Genomic DNA, 17,877 nt, shown 5'->3' with positions numbered 1-17,877 from the left:
GGGAGGGTACTTTCACAAACTACCGTATGAACACAAGTAACATAGACCATATGGGATAGAATTCAATTTTCAGTTTAAATGGCATTTTTTTGTTCAATATGGACATTAAGTTTTTAAATAATGTCTGTGTAGTTAAAGAACTGTTCTCTAGCTTAAGACTTTATGAAAAGAACCAATAATTTTTCTAAGACTGAACACATACTACAGGGTGGGCACGGAATACCGTTGGCTCTACTGATGTTTCTGCTTCTGATCCTCAAGTTTACAGAGACAGTAACTAGTGTCAAGGACAGGATTTGAAAACTCCTAATTCTCTGTGTTACTCTTCCAAAACCATCACTGCCGCCTTAGGTAAATGAAAGTCACTGATGAGGAAAAGCCATGGGCTGTTTCTCACTCATTTGTTTATTCAACAGTCAAAAATATTTCTTGAGGGACTGTTATATGCAAAGGTGTTATGGGTGACAAAGAAGCATGAATGTTTTGGAATCAAGACATGGACTCATCAAGTTAATTAAAGTAAATAGCAGAGGAAGGGAAATAAAAACGCAGCTCGTGGCAATCTCACCCAGGGTACAAGAAAGCAATGCAAGTTTCAGGACTCAAGGGGGACCTTTATAGAGGTTTTAATAGGAGCGTAGAGTTCAGCAGGATGAAGGAAGATAACATTCCAGAAGGATGGACATGACCCAAGTCACAAACACAGGAATGAGAACGTCACACATGGGGGTCAACTGGCTGAAGCAAAGAGTTCTAGATGACCCCATTGGGATAGGAGCTCAGAAAGACATGAATGGGTTAAATCACACAGGATCTCAATGTCAGGCAAAGGTGCTAAAGCTTCAATCTGTAAATGGGGACAATACTCATATCTCCTAGCAAACAAGTTCTCTAATACAAGCAGAGTTATAAGATGACTAGTTAGACAGTGAAATGCAGGATTGGTATTCAGAGTAAGGAAAGTGAATAGGAAACATCAGTTGCAATAATCCTGTGTGATATAAACAAGTGCCTGGGTGAAATGATAGCATTAGGAATTAAAAGAGTATTTTCAAAATAAACTATAAAGCATCCAACATAAACGATCACAGGTTTTAAGTTCTATCTAAAACATGGATACATTTTGCATTCTATTTAATACACCCCTGTTTATTTTAATAAAGTATATTTTACTATAAAGACAATTTAACATTTTCCTGTCAAATAGTGATAGTCAAGTAGGTGGCACCGTGTTTATCCTGTGACTTCACGTGGCCTCTGAGATCCTCTGGGATGGCTGTATCTGATTTAAGAAATGCAGAAACAGCCCAGATGTGTGACTCTTTGTGTGGCAAGATGGCCCCATGGTGAAAAGCATGGCCTCTGGCATTGCCTTACCCCCTCTTCACCATGGCTCCATCATTTTTAGCACCAGCCTTTCTTGGGCAAGTTGCTGAATCTTTCATTATCCTGAAATCCTCATTTGTAAGAGAGAGATGACGTTTCAGAGTTCGACTGACAAAACAATGATGTGTTTTACAATCAACGTCCCTCATATTCAATGAAATGAGATAGAACCTACCACACAGGATGGTTATGAGTACTGAATGAATGAATGTAAGTAAAGTACTTTTGAAGGATGCCTGGCACAAGGTAAACACAATATAAAATTTAACCATTATTATTATGTATACAATTTACAAGCTTCAAGATTAAACACACACAGAACAGACTTCTGAAAGCTTTATAGGAGGGCCAGGGAGAAAGAAAAGCCTGGAGCAGGAGAGCATAGCACGCCAGGGAATGGCCGAGAGTAGCTGACATATTCATCCAGCCAACAGGTACGTATAACCCGTGGGCTGGATATTTTTCTAGGTGCTGGGGATGACTAGGTACTGGTCAGTAAAAACAATCTTCCTTCATCAAGGATTTAAAGATGAGCAGAGACACTAGGAGTTAATTAAATAACGGGTCCAACAGTGTAAAACTGTATCTTTGACAATGGCCACAGAAGAGACACACAGGTGCCATGAAGCTAAAATGAAGGGCTTTTGGCAGAATTAGGACAATCGGGAAAGGCTGGTCTGAGGAAGTGAGCCTTAAGCTGAAATCAAAGGAATAAGTAGAGTTTCAGCAGGTGAAGTGGGATGGGAAGAGTGCTGAAAACAGAGTTAACAGTAGGTGCAAAGCTCCTGTCTGTGGGCCGGGGCCCCCGCGCACAGCGTGTGAAAGCAGGCTAGTGGAGAACGTGCAGGTTGGTTTGGGAGGACAGGAAGGCAGAGATGCAGCCAGGGTCCAGGTGGAAATGGTGGGGGAGACAATGAAGGGCCAAGACAAATCCTGCCCTCAGGATTCCCCAAAAGGCCAGCAAGGCAAGAGCCCGGCTCCGTGGCTGCGCTCCTCAAGGAAGCTCAGCCATCTCTCAGAGCCCCTGTTCTAGCCCCAGGCCGCTGGCCCTCATGCCAACTTGACATAGGAGGGAGGGAGAGTATGTATGACCCTAGGCTGCATTCTTACAAATGGACAAAGTACATGGGCTTCGATTTCTTTCATCCATTTTACTGAATATGACGGAAATACTTCAAACCAAATAGAAGGCACAACTCCTCAACTACAAATTTTCTGTGTGAGTTACAGCCTCCGCTCTGGACCCCTTCCTCTGCTCAGGGCTCTGTCCTGTCTAAACCGTCTCCCCATCTCACCCCTGCACAAAGGCTCTTCCTCTCGCAGGTGGGTTAGAAATGGGATTTCCAGTCCCTCTGTGAAACTCACACATTACGGGAGGAATTCGAGGTCGAGTTATTCATCCTTAGGAAGAATTTACAATGGGAGGTCCAAAAGGGAATGGCTCCTTTGTCATTTATTATGAGGTATTTTAGAGGAAAAGAGACGAGAGAGAGGGAGGAAGAGGAGGAGAAGATGCAGGAAATTTGTAATTAAATATATATACATAATAAGCTCCATTTATATACATATAATCCTTCTATATATAACGTCCATCATATACGTAAAACATCATTTCTATATGCATAGATATTAAAATCTCCATTAGTTCATATATAGATACATATACATATATATACACACACACACACACACACCCATCTGTATATGTATGATCTCCATTGATTACTAAAGTGAAGATATCAAATAACTCATAGATATCTGGTTAGTACCTGGTTAGAGGGTCTATCCTGGATGGGCTTTCACTGGAGTAGACAGGAGGACGATCAGATGAGACAGATGCTTTCCCCACAGGGACTCTGAGGAAGGGCTGTACAATGGTTAGAAGTGAGAACTCTGAGTGTGACAACCCAAGTTTGAATTATTTAATATCTCTATACCTATGTTACCTCATCTGTAAATTGGGTACTTATTGCTTAGATTTGTAAAAGAATTAAATAATATATATAAAAGCACTTAAAACAATGCTTTATATATAGAAAGCTGTATACATCCATTAACGTTTCCCATTATTTTTTTAATTAATTTTTATAGGAGTATGGTGTTGTGTTAGCCTCCACTGCACAGCAAAATGAATCAGCTATACACATACAGATATCCCCTCCCTTTTGGACTTCCCTCCCATTTAGGTTACCATAGTGCACTAGGTGAATTCCCTGTGCTATACAGCATGTTCCCATCAGTTGTCCATTTCATACACAATATCAATAATGTATATGTGTCAATCCCAGTCTCCCAATTCCTCCTACCCCACCCCTTTCTCCCTTGGTACCCACACATTTGTTCTCTACATCTGTGTCTCTATTTCTGCTTTGCAACTAAGATCATCTATACCATTTTTCTAGATTCCACACATATGCATTATTATGACATTTGCTTTTCTTTCTGACTTACTTCACTCTGTATGACAGTCTCTAGGTCCATCCACCTCTCTACATATGACCCTATTTCATTCCTTTTTACATCTGAATAATATTCCATTGTATATATATACCACATCTTCTTTACCCGTTCCTCTGTCGATGAACATTTAGGTTGCTTCCATGTCCTGGCTATTGTAAACAGTGCTGCTATGAACATTGGGGTGTGTGTGTTTTTTTGAATTATGGTTTTCTCTGGGTATATGCCCAGTAGTGGGATTGCTGGGTCATATGGTAGTTCTATTTTTAGTTTTTTAAGGAACCTCCATACTGTTTTCAACAGTGGCAGTATCAATTTACATTCCCACCAACAGTGCAAGAGGATTCCCTTTTCTCCACACCCTCTCCAGCATTTATTGTTTGTAGTTTTTTGTTTTGTTTTTTTTTGCGGTACGCGGGCCTCTCACTGTTGTGGCCTCTCCCATTGCGGAGCACGGGCTCCGGACACGCAGGCTCAGCAGCCATGGCTCACGGGCCTAGCCCGTGGGCTCCGCGGCATGTGGGATCTTCCCGGACTGGGGCATGAACCCGTGTCCCCTGCATCGGCAGGCGGACTCTCAACCACTGCGCCACCAGGGAAGCCCTGTTTGTAGATTTTTTGATGATGGACATTCTGACCAGTGTGAGGTAATACCTCATTGTAATTTTGATTTACATTTCTCTAATAGTGATGTTGAGCATCTTTTCATGTGTTTGTTGGCCATCTGTATGTCTTCTCTGGAGAAATGTTTATTTAGGTCTTCCGCCCATTTTTTGATTGGGTAGTTTGTTTTTTTGATATTGAGCTGTATGACCTGCTTATATATTTTGAAGATTAATGCTTTGTCAGTTGCTTCATTTGCAAATGTTTTCTCCCATTCTGAGGGTTGTCTTTTCATCTTGTTTATGATCCCCTTTGCTGTGCAAAAGCTTTGAAGTTTCATTAGGTCCCATTTGTTTATTTTTGTTTTAATTTTCATTACTCTAGGAGGTGGATCAAAAAAGATGTTGCTGTGGTTTATGTCAAAGAGGGTTCTGTCTATGCTTTCCTCTAAGAGTTTTATAGTGTCAGGTCTTACATTTAGGTCTCTAATCCATTTTGACTTTATTTTTGTGTATGGTGTTAGGGAGTGTTCTAATTTCATTCTTTTCCATGTAGCTGTCCAGTTTTCCAGCACCACTTACTGAAGAGGCTGTCTTTTCTCCATTGTATATTCTTGTCTCCTTTGTCATAACTTTTCCCATTATTGTGGCTCAACCACAGGTACCATTCAGTGTTCACTGAATGTTAATTGAACAAATGAGTAAATGGATTAAATTAAATTCCAGCTGCACTGATGTAGCTGCAGGGTCTGTATATAAAGGACACTTTTAAATAATTGGTGCTATTGAGAATGAAATAGCCAATTCTAGAGACATGTTTTTCCCCATTACACCAAGACATAAGGAGAAAACACAATTCATGTACCATTAGATCTTTTAACATGAGATCTCATAATTTTTCTCAGATGTGCTGAGATCGGGCAAAAAGGGTGGGAAGCGGTAGAGCCGTGGAAGCATCTCTATTTACTAGAACACGTTTAAGTTGTAAATCACATTATAGCAAGAAAATAATTTCAGTGAGTTTTACTAGCCAGGAACCTGGTGATTGCAGAGGCCTCTGTGAAAGTCCATGCCCCTGAAACACTGATTTCATATTCCATGTTCCCAACCCAAATCCATTTTTCCTGGTCAGAATGAGCCTGTTAGAGATTTAGCAAAAACCACTGACTGTGAAGAAAATAGTAATCTCTCTTTCACCATTCAAAAAAATCATCGTTTTATTCCATTGACTGAAAATTATATGTGGCTATATTCTTGATCACCAATATTCAAGTCATATGCTTTCCTCACTAGGTTCTTAAGAGGGTCATTGAAAGACTATATGTGGAAGTGCTTTGGGAAAAGTGTAGTCTTCACTTACTATAAATCTGATGAGAGAGTCTTGCAAATCTGCATAAAAGAGCATCACAGTCTAAATGTCCTTTTTAGCCACAGAGCCCTGTTTTCAAATAATATCTTGTGTGACCTCAGTGTGAATGAGAGATGCAACGTAAAGCTGCTTGAGTTCAAAACAGAAAGTCTTCACACCTTGGGTCTTCCAACCCATGTTTCCTCAGAGGCAAGAGGATTCTGAGAAGATAAGAAACCCCAGATGTAGGCTAAGATCTGTAACCTGACAGCTATCTGCCTTCATTTATATTTCACTTTGCTTGAGTTATAAGCAATTAGAATTTGAATTCCTTTAAGTTCAAACAAACCTCAGTCCTATCAACTCACTACTTACAATTGTCTTGCCCAAGGATGATGCTAATATTTATCAATATATTTGAATTTGGGCCCTTTTGTAGACCTTTTATGACTCTTAATGCTTTTAACTGGAATTCCCTTTAGATTGGCTGCTTCCTATTTTTTCCTTCCAGAAAGGACTCAAAAGAAGGAAGAAGGTAAGACTGGATGGAAATCCAGATCTACTTGGACAAAAATGGTGCAGAAGCAGAGGAAAATCCAGGGGGTACACCTGCTCACTAAGACTGTTCAAGGACTAGTCTGTCTTCAGCACCTTGGTTGAGAGAAAACTAAAGATAACCATAGGGCAACCTGTGATCCAGCCAGGTTCCAGAAAAGATTCTATCCCTTACCAGTAACAAAACTTACCTCTAAATTTTATTCTCTTATTGTTCCTTTACCAACCATCATCTCCTGAGGAATTCAGGACATTAGATGCTAGAACAACATGGAAATCTTTGTACTGACTTTCCTCATTGCTTTTATCCTAAAGCTTTGCGGGGAATAGGTGGGTGGGTAATGTTTGTTGAGTATCTACCATATAGTAGACAGAAACAGACCTTTACATATTTTATTTGATCTTCATACTAATATCGTTATCTCCAATTTACTGAGGTTCCTGGACTAACTTGGCTAAGACACACATCTAATATGCATCAAGACAAGGATTTAAATTCCCTTCTCTTTGGCTCCAAAGGTCATGATTTTCTTGCCACCGAAGTATGTGTATCTTCCTGGTCCCTTAGCACAAACACTCCCCAAACTAATTTCAGATCTCCTCTTGCCATCTCTCAATACCCATTTTCCCAATCAACTATTTTATTTCTTTTCATATCAGTCACTTCTTTACTTTCTACTTGTATGGGTATTTTCCTTCATTTTGACAAATTAGCATCTAAATGCCTCTTGATATTTAGGGTTTTCACACTTTCAGAGTCTGATTTGACATGGGAAAAGCTGTCTCTCTCTAAAGAGCGAGTTGCCAGGCACTTGCTTATTAGACTTTCCTGCAGTTAGGCCCAGGCCTTATCTTTGGCTACAGCACTCGATACATGCATTCTGGTCTTTGCCTCAGGAGCTAAATGCAGCAAAAACCAAGGGCTTAGGTGGTTGCTTCCCGGCAGAGGTAGTGAAGGGAGAAGAATTTTCCACGTCAACCCAGTTTTGAGATGTGGTTCTGGCCATTTCTCCCGGTATTCCAGCTCTCCCATTGATTTTAGCTGCCCAATATACTTACGATAAACTTGTCAATATTTTTAGGCTTAATCCATCCTAAGTCAGTTTCTGTTTCTTAAAATGTTTAACTTGGGAGAGAGAGGAGATGAAGATGGCAGAAGAGGAAAAGGTGGAACTCACCTCCCCATAGGAACATATCAAAGATACATCTGCATATGGAACAAATCCCACTGGAAACTGGCAGAAGAACTCTGTACACCAAGGTTATAAGAAGGATCCACACACAATCAATAGGAACGGAAGAGAAGCAATCATGTCAGGACCTGTGCCCCTGTGAGGGGACACAGAGGAAAAGGGAGATTACACAGGTGGAGATCCTCCCTAGGGAATGGGCGGTTCCAGCCACATATTGGGCACCCCAGTCCTGGGGTCCAACACAGGGAAGGCTAGTCCCCTTGGCTGCCTGGAGGGTCAGTGGGGCTAACAGGAGGGCTGTGGGAATCCTGGACTCCACTCACGAGGAGCACACATGAGTTGGTTTGCTCCCAAGACAGGGCAAAGAGGACAGATTGAAACTGCTGAGGAGGCCGACTGGTTTCCCATGACATCCCCAGCGTGAGCCCTAACCTGAGCCAAGGGAATGCTCCAGCCTGTTTACTTCACATCACAGCTCTACGACTAAGGAAAAGCGCTCGACCACGTGACACAGAGGCAGCTCAAATCTGAAGCAGCATCTGAGCAGGGCTGGGGCAGCCACTACCGGTGCTTGCACAAGCAGTGCATCAGAAGTAGCCCAAACTCTGTCTGTGGCCAAACCGCCACAGCCTGTGCCTCGATACATACAAAGAGCCCACATGGGCCCTGCCTGCACTGCAGTGCAGCTCCAAACCAGGGCAGGGGTAGCAGAGGCAAAGACTAGAGATCAACTGTGAGGGACAAAGGAGACTCAGACCCAAAGTCGCACCTGAGTGGAGCAGGTCATAGGCAGCTGACCCAGGCACTGGCACTTGCATAGGCAGTGCATCACATGCAGCTCAGGCTTCTGTATGTGGTCGGAGCACCACAGCCCATGCCCCAACACATACCAAGTGCTTCCATGGGCCCCACTTGCCCCAGCACTTCTCCCCTATGGGGCAAGTTTGCTGGTGCTAGGAGCGGGGAGATCACACACTTAAAGAGAACAGAGAAAGTTTAGACCTGTTATTCAGGGCTTCTGCTCCAGCAACGAGGGATGGGCCCCTGCCCCCGATAGGGTGATGATGGCCACTGAGCAGAGGAGGGGAAGCCCCAGCTGGCATCTAGTTCAAGCCCTGGATCCCCCCTTCTCCAACCTCACCTCCCACCAAGATGATAGCTGCCAACAAAACAGCAAAGACATGGCTTACATTCACATCAAATCCAACTCTCCCACCAAAGCCACACGACACACACAGACTGTACAGGGAGGCTCCCACATAAGGGCACACCCTCAAGATCTCAAACAGGGAACTGTTTCACCAAATTTTCTAGAGACAAAAAAGTTGAACAAAATGAGAAGAAAGAGAAATTGGTCTCATTTGAAAAAGCGAGAGAAGAACCCCTGAAAAAACAAATAATGAGAAATAATGTATCAGATAAAGAATTCAAAGCATTAGTAAAAAGAATGCTAACTGAATTAGCAAAAAGAATAGGGGAACACAGTGGAATTTTAATCCATCAGAATTGAAGAACACAATAACTGAAATAAAAAATACACAAGAAAGGATTAATACCAGAGAAGGTGATACAGATTAATGCATAAGTGATCCAGAAGATAGAATAATGGAAATCATCCAATCAGAACAGCAAAAGGAATTTTTTTTTAATGAGATCAATTTAAGAGATCTCTGGAACAACAAGTATACCCACATTTACATTATAGGGATCCCAGAAGGTGAAGAGAGAGAGAAGGGGATTGAAAATATTTTTGATGAAAATATTTTTGATGAAAATATGGCTGAAAATTTCACAAAACTTTAGAAGAAAACAGCTGTGCAATCCAGGAAGCACAGAGGATCCCAAACAAGATGAGTCCAAACAGATCCACACAAAGGCATATCGTACTTAAAACAACAAAAGTTAAAGATACAGAGAAATTAAAGGCAGCAAGAGAAAAACAAAGAGTCATATATAAAGGAACCACCATAAGGCTATAAGCTGATTTTTCTGCAGAAACTTTGCAGGCTGGTAGGGACAGGCATCATTATTTAAAGTGCTAAAAGGGAAAAACCTGGTTTTCCTGTGGGACACGGTGGTGGCGGTTGGGTCGGAAGAGTGAGCGACTCTTCGGCTAGTTTCTCCTGCTTGTTTTCTCCTCCCTTTTTTTTTTTTTGTCGGTAGAGCTTAGTTATGGGTCACAAGAAGAAGCAGGAGCTGAAGCCATGGTGCTGGTATTGTAATAGAGATTTTGATGATGAGAAGATCCTTATACAGCACCAAAAAGCAAAGCATTTTAAATGTCATGTATGTCATAAGAAACTGTATACAGGACCTGGCTTAGCTATTCATTGCATGCAGGTGCATAAAGAGACAACAGATGCAGTACCAAATGCAATACCTGGGAGAACAGACATAGAGTTGGAAATATATGGTATGGAAAGTATTCCGAAAACAGACATGGATGAAAGAAGATGACTTCTTGAACAGAAAACACAAGCGGAGAGTCAAAAAAAGAAGCAACCAGAGGGTGATGATGAATATGATGATGACGACTCTGCAGCTTCAACTTCATTTCAACCACAGCCTGTTCAACCTCAACAAGGTTATATCCCCCCAATGGCACAACCAGGACTAACACCAGTTCCAGGAGCACCAGGAATGCCACCTGGAATGATGCCAATGGGTGGAATGATGCCACCTGGACCGGGAATACCACCTCTGATGTCTGGTATGCCACCAGGTACGCCCCCTCCTGTTCCATGTCCTGGAATTCCTCCAATGACTCAAGCACAGGCTGTTTCAGCGCCAGATATTCTTTACAGACCACCTACACCAACAGCAACAGTTCCAGCTCCATAGCCTCCAGTTACTAAGCCTCTTTTCCCCAGTGTGAGACAGGCTCAGGCAGCTGTCCAAGGACCTGTTGGTACAGATTTCAAGCCCTTAAATAGTACCCCTGCAACAACTACAGAACCCCCAAAGCCTACATTCCCTGCATATACACAGTCTACAGCTTCAACCACGAATACAACAAATAGCACTGCAGCTAAACCAGCAGCTTCAACAACAAGTAAGCCTGCTACACTTATGACGACCAGTGCAACCAGTAAGTTGATCCATCCAGATGAGGATATATTGCTGGAAGAGAGAAGAGCACAGTTACCTAAATATCAACGTAATCTTCCTCGACCAGGAGAGGCTCCCATTGGTAATCCACCCGTTGGACCAATTGGAGGTATGAGGCCACCACAGCCAGGCATCCCACAGCAACAATGAATGAGACCCCCAATGCCACCTCATGGTCAGTATGGTGGTCATCATCAAGGCATGCCAGGTTATCTTCCTGGTGCTATGCCACCGTATGGGCAGGGACTGCCAATGGTGCCCCCTTACCAAGGTGGGCCTCCTCAACCTCCGATAGGAATGAGACCTCCTGTAATGTTGCAAGGTGGCCGTTACTGATCTTACTTCATCCTGTCTAATAGGTTTGGAGATTAAACCTTTTCTCAACTTGTGCTGTTTATATAGTCAAGCTTCTGTCAATAAGGCTTCATTGTGACTTTAACAAACATTATCGTCCCACATACCAGGAACTATTGGACATTTATTTTACATGCGAAAATTTATTTGGAATAATAAAGCAGGAACTTTTCCTGAAGTTGCAATTTAAAAAAATAAAAATAAAAGGGAAAAACCTGCAACCTAGGATACTCTACCCAGCAAAATTATCATTTAGAACTAAAGGAGACATAAACTTCTCAGACAAGCAAAAACTAAAAGAGTTAATCGATGTTAAACCTACTTTAGAGAAAAGTTAAAGGGTCTTCTCTAAGTGGAAAATAAAAGGCATTAACAAGAAGAAAGAATCCACAGGAACACAAAAATCCCACTAGTAAATAAAAACATATAGTAAAGGCTGAGGATAAACCACTTAAATAAGCTAGTACAAAGAATGAAAGAAAAAAATTGTAAAAGCAACTATAACTAAAATACATAGTAAAGGGATAAATTTGAAGATGTATAATATGACATCAAAAGCACAAAATGTGGGGAAGGGAAATAAAAAATGTAGATCTTATACTGCTTACAAGAGACTCACTTCAGAACTAAAGACACACACAGACTAAAAGTAAGAGAATGGAAAAAGATATTTCATGCAAATAGAAATGACAAGAAGTTAGGGATAGCGATATTCATCTCAGATAAAATAGACTAAAACAAAGTCTATAACAAAAGACAAAGAAGGGCATTATATGATGATAAAAGGATCAATACAAGAAGAGGATATTATACTCAACAACATATATGTACCCAATAGTGGAGGACTTATATATATAAAGCAAATACAAAAAGGGAGAAGGTAACAGTTACATAATAATAGTGGGGGAATTCAACACCCCTACTGACATCAGTGGAAAGATTATCCAGACAGAAAATCAAAAAGGCAACTAAAGTTTTAGATGCCACAATAGAGTAGTTGGACTGAATAGGTATTTGAGGACATTCCATCTAAAAACAGCAGAATACACATTCTTTTCAAGTGCAGATGGAACGTTCTCTAGGATAGATCACATGCTAGGCCTATCTAAAGGAATTAGAAAAAGAAGAAAAAACAAAGCCCAAACCCAGCAGAAGGGAGAAAAAAATGAAGATTGGAAAGTAAATAAATATAGAAATATTTTTAAAAATCAATGAAATCAAACCTTTGTTTTTGAAAAGACAAACAAAATAAACCTTTAGCCAGCCTAAAGAAGAAAAGAGAGAAAAGCCAAACAAAATAAGAAATAAAAGAGGAAAAATAACAACTGATGCCACAGAGATACCAAAAAAACATAAGGGATTACTACAAATAGTTATATGCCAACAAACTGGACAACCTAGAAGAAATGGACAAATTTCTAGAAATTGTACCACCTGCCAAGACTGAATCAGGAAGAGACAGTCTGAACAGACTGATAACTAGACATGAAATTGAATTAATAATTTAAAAGACTCGCAGAAAAAAAATAGTCCAGAGGAATTCTACCAACTTTATAAAGAAGAGCAAATAACTTTTAGTCTCAAACTATTCCAAAAAATTGAAGAGGGTGGAACACTCCCAAATTCAGTTTATGAGGCTACGTTACCTTGATTACAAGACCGGACGAAGACACTACAACAAAGGAAATTACAGGCCAATATCTCTGATGAATACAGATGTAAAAATCCTCAACAAAATATTAGCAAACCAAATCCAGTGCTATATAAAAGGATCACATACCATATTCAAGTGGGATTTATTCTACAGATGGTTCAACACTCACAAATCAATCAATGTGATACACCACATTAACAAATCTAAGGGAAAAACTCACATCAGCATCCCAACAAATACAAGAAGAAAAAAAATGCATTTGTCAGAATTCAACATCCATTCATGATTAAAACTCTCATCAAAAAGACGCAGATGTAGAGAATGGACTTGAGGACCCAGGGAGGGGGAAGGGTCAACTGGGATGAAGTGAGAGAGTAACATTGACATATATACACTGCCAAATGTAAAATAGATAGCTAGTGGGAAGCAGCCGCATAGCACAGGGAGATCAGCTCAGTGCTTTGTGACCACCTAGAGGGGTGGGCTAGGTAGGATGGGAGGGAGACACAAAGGGGAGGGGATATGGGGATATATGTATATGTATAGCTGATTCACTTTGTTATACAGCAGAAACTAACACAACATTGTAAAGCAATTATACTCCAATGAAGATGTTGAAAAAAACTCTCATCAAGATGGGTAAAGAGGGAACATATCTCAGTATAATAAAAGTTATTTATGACAAACTCATAGCTGATATCATACTCAACAGTGAAAAGCTGAAAGCCTTTCTTCTAAAATCAGGAACAAAACAAAGACGCATATTCTCTCCACTTCCACTTAACATAGTATTGTATTTCCTTGCCACAGAAATCAGACAAGAAAAAGAAATAAATACTATCCAAATTGGAAGGGAAGAAAACTGTCAATATTTGCAGATGACATGATACTGTATATCAAACACCCTAAAGTATCTACCAGAACACTATTAGAATAAATGCATTCAGTAAAGTTGAGGATACAAGATTAATATATAGAAATCTGTTGGTTTCTAAAACTAAAAATGAACTATCAGAAAGAGAATGAAAGAAAACAATCCCATATAAAATTACATCAAAAAGAATAGAATATCCAGGAATAAACTTAACCAAAGAGGTGAAAGACATACTCTGAAAACTATGAAGTATGGATGAAGGAGTTTGAAAATTATACACAGAAATGGAAAGATACACTGTGCTCTTAGATTGGAAGAATTAATGTTGTTAAAAATATCCATACTACCAAAGCTATCTACAGATGTAATGCAATCCCTCTCAAAATATCCAGAACATTTTTTCACAGAACTACAAAAAAAAATCTTAAAATTGATATGGAATGACAAAAGACCCTGAATGTCAAAACAATCTTGAGAAAAAAGAACAAAGCTGGAGGTATAACCCCTGCTGACTTCTGAATATATTTGAAAGTTACAGTAACCAAACCAGTATGGTACTGGCACAAAAAGAGACACATAGATCAATGGAACAGAATAGAGAGAACAGAAATAAACCCACACACCTACGATCAATTAATCTATGACAAAGGAGGCAAGAATATACAATGGAGAAAAGACAGCCTCTTCGGCAAGTGTTGCTGGGAAAGCCGGACAGCCGCATGTAAATCAATGAGTTTAAAACATTTCCTCATACCATATACAAAATAAACTCAAAATCGATTAAAGGCCTAAATGTAAGACCTGAAACCGTAAAACTTCTAAACAAGAACATAGAACACTCTGACATAAATTATGGCTATATTTCTCTATGGTGTACAATATATCCTTGTTGCTTATGTTTTATACAGTGTTTGTATCTCTTAATCCCACACCCCTATCTTGCCCCTCACCCCTTCTCTCTTCCCATTGGTAACCACTAGTTTGTTCTCTATATCTGTGAGTCTGTTTCTGTTTTGTTATATACATGTTTGTTTTATTTTTTAGATTCCACATGTAAGTGATAACAGAGTATGTCTTTTTCTGGCAGACATAATAATTTTATATGGATTATAACCTATGGAAAGACTGAATCACTATGTTGTACACTGAAACAAATATAATATTGTAAATCAACTATACTTCCTTAAAAAAAAGAAAAAAAATGCAAAAAAATGAAAGATAAAAAACCTTTTAACTTAGACAGGGAGAGTATTTTTATAGTCACAGCAGTCACTCAGTGGTAGTTACCCATCACAAAACTCCAAGTAAACATACATCACATTTGCAGAAGTACATACATCCAAAGACAAACACAGCATGCTGGAAGTCACCAGCTGATAAATAAGCACCTTAACTTCACTGCCTATACTCACAGAATGTTAGATGCCTACATCATAGTGCTATTTTAAAATTACATCAGCTCAATACACAAAAGATTATTGTGGCCGTTTTTTTTTTTTCTGTGTGAAATCTACTGCTAACCTTTAAGTCCTTACCAGTCCCATTTCCTTTACTAACAATCTCAACCACCTAATTTTCATAACCTAGAGAGTCACATGCCATGAAAAACTCTCTACTTTGGCCTCCTTCCCATACTTTCTCTTCCCCTGCCTTCATGTGTGACCCTTTATATCATAACGTAGTGATTCCTCTTAAAAACCCTACTCCAAGCTCACCTCCACTAGAACTCCATTTCTGATTTATTTTCCTAAACTTGAGATATTTTCCTAGACTTGGGATAAGTGATAAGTTATAAAGCAATGAACATTTATTGTTTCTTTCTGTACAAGTATCATACATCCCCATCTTACAGAAGTTGTAAGTTGTCATTTGACTTACTTTGGTAATAGAATGAGAGCCCCAATGACATGTGTTGTTTCCAGGTAGAAATTTTAAGAAAAATCCTGCTGTGTTTCACCATGTTTCTTTGTTTCTTGGGGTTTTATTTTTTTGGCTGTGCCGTGTGGCTTGTGGGATCTTAGTTCCCCGACCAGGAATTGAACCTGTGCCCTCGGCAGTGAAAGTGTGGAGTCCTAACCACTGGAACTCCAGGAAATTCCCCACCATGTTTCTTTTAACACAAGCCCAGCCATATTCCAGATAAGGGCTTCCTCCTCAAGTTGGATACTAGAATGAAGACAACATGTAGAAGTATATATATATACACATACATATACATAAGTTGACCTTTGAACACCACCAGAGTTAGGGCAACCCACCCTTTGCACAGTCAAAACTCTGTGTATAACTCTATAGTTGACCCTCCATATCCATGGTTCCACATCTGCAGATTCAACTAACCAGGGATCATATAATACACATTTATTGAAAAAAAATTTGCACAAAAGTGGACCTATGCAGTCCAAACCTCTGTTGTTCCAGGGTCAACAGGATAAATACCCTGAACAAGAAATGATCCTTTGCTGTTATAGGTCTGATATTTTAGCTTCATTCATTACCTAACTAGTCCCTACAGTTTCAAGTGATGAACGCCAAAGTGCTTCAATGCTCAAGAAAGACAAAAGTGTAGTCAAACAAATAAAACCACAGAAAAAAGGATTTCTTATTGACATAAAAACAAAGATGCAAAATTGTAAGGCAAAATGCAAAAAGCAAGGTATGAAAAGAGAGGGAAAGTAAATATTACAGAGAAATGCTGAAAAGGGAAAAAAATGCCACCCAGAAAATACTCATTAGTTAATATGAGATCCATGCTAATGACAATTAAATTTACTTTCATATTGTTTTAAAATTAAAAGTGAATTGTAAATAAATCTAATTGTTAGAACAGAAGAGATGGCAGTTGTTTTCTTTATTACTGTTCAAGCGAGCTGGGTTCTCAAAAAATATTTAGAGATGAATTATTTCTCTGGCATGATCAGGCTCTGCCTTGACAAGTATTGAGGTTTTAAAAAAAGTGTTTCTCAGAAAGCTATTCGTGACTTTATTATGTAGTTCTCCTTTTTTGTGGGAGCTTTTTGTGTGTTTGTTTGGTTGGTTTTTTGGAGGGGCAAACTATGGAATGGACAAGAAATACAACTGTTCCTATAGTAATTAAGTTAGCAGAGAGAAGGAGTAAAAGTCTTAAATCTCAGATCGCTAAAGAAGTATGTATCAACTTCCACCAAAAGCAGAATGTAGAAGAAAATGTATAGGCGAGTGAAGGTGAGGATCCAACAGGAATTTCTAAAGGAAGGAAAAAGTAAAAGAGTCTGTTTTCACTTTATTTTAAGAATAAGGCCCTATTCAACTAGCTATTCCTTCTACTTTGTTTAAATAAGAAAAATAGTAGTCCAAACACAAGAATTCATGATCTCTTTCAGTATGAAACTTTAGCTTTTCCACATTTTTCCTGATTAACATTGCTCATTATAAAATGTATAAAAAATGGAAAATTGGGAAAAAAAGAAGTAAATGACTTTACCACACATAGATAACTTCTGATAACATGTTGGTCTATAGTCTTCAAATGGCTTCTTTATTTCCTTCCTCCTTTCTACTCCATTCATCGAAGAAAAATGGCTGTATATAATCTTTTATAATCACCATTTTTTCTTTAACAAAAATCATGGAAAATATTTAATATATAATAGAGATTTACAGTATCAATTTATATAACTGCATAAGTTATTATATATTTAAAATATAATCTATAGATTGTCTTGCCCTAGGATTTTGGAAAGAAATGATTAAATTGCAAAGAGGCAGATGTATTCATCCGTTATGTTTCTAAGTAGTTGTTTGAATGTATTTTGAGGACAGTCCAGTCATAGTTCTCCTTCTACCTAGTATTAGGAACACAAGGAAAAACTGAGCAAATATGTTGTTTCAATCATTTATTCATTTATTCTTTCATTCGAGGAAAGTTTATTGAGTGCCTTCTGTTTGTTGTGTACTATTCTAGGTGTTAGGGATAATAAATATCATTACTTATTTGCAATAAATAAAACAATACAAACAAAAAGTTCTATTTTCATGTGGTGATCAGGTAGAGACAGACAATACCAAATATTGTAAATGGTGATGTTTGGGAGGGAAGACAAGAAAGTAGGGGAGAGAGCTATGTCTCTCTGAGAGAACAGTATTCTAGGAAAATGAAAAAGCAATGCAAAGGCTCTGAAGTAGAAGTTATTTGAAATGCAAGCCAGTAAGTCTGAGGAGGAATGAGTGAGAAAAGTAGAAGGAGATGAGGTCAAGGAGGTTAGACTATACTGGGCCTTGCAGGACTTTGGATTAAGAAAGAATTTAACGAAGGGTTTTGAAGATGAAAAATTCCCTAATCTGGCTTATATTAAAAGAATCTCTGT

At 39.1% G+C, this 17,877-nt stretch overlaps 1 pseudogene; it reads left to right on the top strand.

Moving 5' to 3' along the window:
- The first annotated feature begins 9,710 nt into the window (after positions 1–9,710).
- LOC114883352 lies at positions 9,711–10,985 on the top strand (annotated as a pseudogene).
- Positions 10,986–17,877: the final 6,892 nt, after the last annotated feature.

The sequence above is a fragment of the Monodon monoceros genome, unplaced genomic scaffold (assembly GCF_005190385.1).
Source record: "Monodon monoceros isolate NGI ecotype Baffin Bay Population unplaced genomic scaffold, NGI_Narwhal_1 Super_Scaffold_4, whole genome shotgun sequence".
Classification (NCBI taxonomy): Eukaryota; Metazoa; Chordata; class Mammalia; order Artiodactyla; family Monodontidae; genus Monodon; species Monodon monoceros.
This window is presented reverse-complemented; position numbering and strand designations above follow the sequence as displayed.